Source organism: Seriola lalandi, unplaced genomic scaffold, assembly GCF_002814215.2.
Source record: "Seriola lalandi dorsalis isolate HSWRI2012SDOR001 ecotype SW California unplaced genomic scaffold, Sedor1 jcf7180002054758, whole genome shotgun sequence".
NCBI classification, from domain to species: Eukaryota; Metazoa; Chordata; class Actinopteri; order Carangiformes; family Carangidae; genus Seriola; species Seriola lalandi.
The window spans coordinates 467,592-471,988 of NW_019525311.1; the positions used below are offsets into that span (position 1 = coordinate 467,592).

The window sequence follows — 4,397 nt, forward strand, 5'->3', positions numbered from 1 at the left end:
ATTGGGTGTATATAGCTCTGATTTCCTGTCATAGCCTTATTGGTAGTCAAAAATGGTTTGAATTATTAGAAGCTGTGGTCAAACTTCTTGTCTTGAATTCTTGATGTGATTGAACTGGTCAGTTTAATATATCAGAGCCCCTAGACCTTGATCTTGATGTCCCATTCAGGCAAAGGATACATGTATTTTCATGATAACTATTTAAACACATCACAGCATTATAGTGATGTAACGGGTATTCATTTTCATTCAACACCAAAATTCACCATGGAAACCGTATAAAATACAATTTTAATGATTAATAAAAGAACACACTGTAACTTGTCCAGTGAAAATTGGTTTATGAAAGACATTTTCATAATGAGATTACACACATAGAACAATGTTATTGTTCTCTTCAAAGGGGTTGAACAACAAAAGAAAAAGTAATCTAGCCAAAGTGGTTGTAATTTACCCAAGTAAAATGACATTACAATTAACTGAGTGGTGACATTAACAGTAATAATAACTTTAGTTTATTACTCATTTCTGTCTTCTTTGATCAGTCTGTAGTATTTAGAAGGAGCTAATACACCATCAACACAACACTGTAAAGGACTGATTACCAGTCTGTTCCTTCTTGGTGTTGTTTCAAAGCAAAGTTTAGTTTCATTTAAAAGTTAACACATCTTGGTTCAAAGGTTTCCATCTTTCACAACCAGATCAGTGTTTATCACTTCGTCGACTGTTGGCTGCTCCAGTTAGCAGCTGGTGTTAATATCATCACTGGCCTCTAGCTCTAGCTGTTTTTGTCCTCTCCCTCTTCTACAGTGACTCTGTTCATCCTTCTCCTCCTGCCCGTCACTGGTGGATCAGCAGTGTTGTAGCTCTTACTCTGTCCCTGCAGCTGGATGTTCCCTGTTGTGATTTTCATTCCTCACAGACTGAAATTTTCTTAAGTTTGATCTGAACTGATGAGGGGTCAGTAACTTTAAAAAAGTTGTAAGTGTTTGTAGCTCAAGAACACATTCAACCTTATTTGTTGCTGAGGAGAGGGAAGACAGCTGCTTCTTTCAAGAGAACTCATATCTCATGAGTGGAGTTCTGTCAGTTTCCACCATGTCAGACACACAGGCCAGCTCTGAGAAATAAAGAAAGGTGCAGGAAGTACCATTGCAAGATGCACAGAAAACACTGACCTGTGTACCACAACTGTGATGAACAGACTATTTAAAAATATATACTATGTACTCCTCAGCAAACCATATATTTTGATATGGTGCAGCATGTTTACATGGGCCCTGGTGCAAGACGCTACCTGGGGCATGACATGCTCCGGCTAGCTCTCAGGAGTATGTATAATCATTTTGTTAACCTGCCAGATGCAGGACACAAACATGGACAGACACATTTACAAGGTGTCACTTCAGGCCTGCAAGTCCAAAATTGACTGTTGATCCATGTAAAAGGGACAGAGCAAAAGCTGCAGTAGGTCAAATGTCATCAAAGCACCAAGAGTGGCTTAGAGTCCTCCAGGGACTGCTGCATGTCCTAGTTTTTTCATGAGAACTATCAGACAGACTGCTGCTGCTGCTCTCCTCCTCAGTGTCCTTCCTCTTCTTTCGCTGTATCATTGCGCACTGTGTAGAATCTTCACTAAATTTACAGAGGACGGACATGAGACCTTGTCGGTTTGCTCTGTAGTCACTCTCCAGCGGTTTATCAGATCGGTGCTTTCTGAGCAGAACACGGGGAGATCACTCTAATGACAGTCCTGCCATCGAACTCCATGCGTGAGACACAGTTTCTGTGGTCGGCCATCAGTCCTCCCAGCTCTGTCTTCAGCTTATAGTCTGTGGAGAGGAGCTGGAGCCTGTGGCGGGCACCATCGTACCAGCTGGTCCTTTCATTAGAAGAGATGGTCTGGTTTTGTCCCTCTGCTCCTGCTCCACATGGACGAAGGGTGTGGCCATCTGAAGAGAGCAGAAGGATGCTTTGTAAGGAATAATAGGGAAGTCCTTGGACCCTGTGATTAGGTTGTGATACAGGCTCAGGATAGACTCCCTTGTGGACTCGATGTTTGTGCTACTTAGAGGACGCTTCCTCAGGTTGGGTATTATCAGCTGAAGGATTCATCCTGGCTGAGGCAGACCAGCTAAATGAGAAAAATAAAGGAAAGAAAAGGAAGGAAAGGAAAATAGTATTCAGGATGACATGATCAGACTGATAAAAGCCTGGATTGATAAGTCAACATAGTTACATTTACATTACATCCTCTCCAGACATGTTTTAAACTATGTGAAATACTCAGCTATGATTGATATTTTTGAACATGTTTTTTTCTGTATAAAAGGTGTCAAAACATCAAAAACTGGGGCTGTAAGCACATATATTCTTCTACATTTTCTCATTGAAAAATCTAGATCAGGCCTTGTGCCCCGCCCACCACCGCTGCTTGCTCTAGGTTGACAGGTGAAACAGCAGAGAGTATCAATATGATTAGCAGATGAAACATTGGAGAGACTCAGCCACATGTTTATGCTTCAGTCAGACTCAGACTCTGCCACTTTATTTTTTGAGGAGTCTGTTGTGCACCCAAATCTGAGACTAGAAGAGGTATCAGAATGGTGAGTGTAGTTATTTGTTTGTTTGTTAGCCTGTAGCTGGCAGTGGCTGACACAGTGTTGGTGGCTGTGGAAATGCAAACTCTCGCTTTCTGTACTAACAAGGTTTCGGTGAAAGATCAGAGAGCATCAAGAGGGTTAGTGAAACATCAGAGAGGCTCAGCTACACGTTTGAGCCTCAGTCAGACCCAGACTCGGGCGAGAAGTCTGTTGTGATCAAAATGGGCGACTAGCAGACATATCAGAACGGTTAGCGTGCTTAGCATATTTTATTTGTTTGCCTTGTTTGTTAGCTTGTAACTGGCAGTGGCTGACACAGTGTTAGTGGTTGTGCTAATGCAAACTCTCGCTCTCAGTACTGACAAGGTTTCAGGTTTATTTGGCTCCGTTATATGACGTATGAATCCCCGGCTGTCTGAATTCAAGATTATTCAGGTGGTTCAAGCTCAGTATGAATCGTATTCTCTGTATCACACAATCTAAAAATACATTAACACAGTGTACATTTACAAAACAGATTGTTTACAGAAAGATTTAGGCTCTTAGTATGTGTGATATATGAATAAAACCGGATTTAAATGTTTTTTTAGATTGACTGCCTGCCTCTATTACACCAAAATGTAATAGATGGTGTTTGTTTCATCATGACGATGCTTCTTTCACAGTGAGACCACAATCATTGTGCAGACATATTTTAGAATTAATAAGCAGCTAAAAGCAAAAACGTATTTTCCTATCTATTTAAAATTATTAATACTCCATGTTTTATGCTATAACTACATAAATTGTGATAAATGAATACAAATCATTATATTTATTTTATACCTTCATCTGATATGAACACAACACGGCAGTAACCAGGGAAATGAGGGACTTCAGTGATCAATATCTATCAGCATTTACATTCACTCCCTAAAATGTTGAGGAAACAGTTGTCTGTTTTAGGCAAGGTTGCATCAAACTCTCTGTTTCCCATATTCTGTTTTCATATTGATACCATATTACAATGAAGTGCATTATAAATATTTAATAATATATCATGTAATAAATGAAACGAGGTTGGGATGTGAGTCATAACTAAACAGAACTGCAAGTGTCATTACTATAACTTCATTACAATATATCCCACACACAAACATCAGGAGTTCTCTGCGTATTGCCTGCACAGCTGTCTTAACATCTGTCCTACATTACTACAAAGACGCCTAAGTCTAGAAAGATGGTATTTTTATCTTGTTGATTATAATCCTCTCAGAGTCTGTGCAGTTTATTGTGTAACATTTCTTAAAAGACTGCCTCTAACTTCAACACCTCTGATCTCGCATTCACATGTGCTTTAAAAGGCTGCAAATGATCCCACTGTGGTTTGAACAGGTCTGAGCTTGGACTTGTTGCTCTAACAGTGCAGTAGGATAAAATGTCAGAGAGGATGAAGTATATATCAGTCCAGTATCAACAGTAAAAACATGCTGACTCAGTCATCCTCATACAAACACTAGGCCCAGGTTGACCACAGTGCAACATACACAAATTTTAGTATTTTATGAAAAGAAGTTTTTCTGCTTTTTCACCTGTCAGTCAGCAGATGGAGGATGCCGATAGTCAGCAGGTGTTTCTCACAGAGGAGGCCATGTTCTCCTCACTGCAACAGCTACTTTCTCACTTACAGATGTCAGCGTTTCACAGCTGAATTCTTAACTCGGGCTTTTCACCTTTCAACAAATCAACACTTGGTCACAGTTGAAGATTCTCACTTGTCACAGGTTCAGCTCCCGTCAGTCAGCGCTCAGCTGC

General features: G+C 40.3%; 1 pseudogene; it reads right to left on the reverse strand.

Moving 5' to 3' along the window:
* Positions 1-1,472: 1,472 nt before the first annotated feature.
* LOC147818034 (uncharacterized) lies at positions 1,473-3,579 on the reverse strand (annotated as a pseudogene).
* Positions 3,580-4,397: the final 818 nt, after the last annotated feature.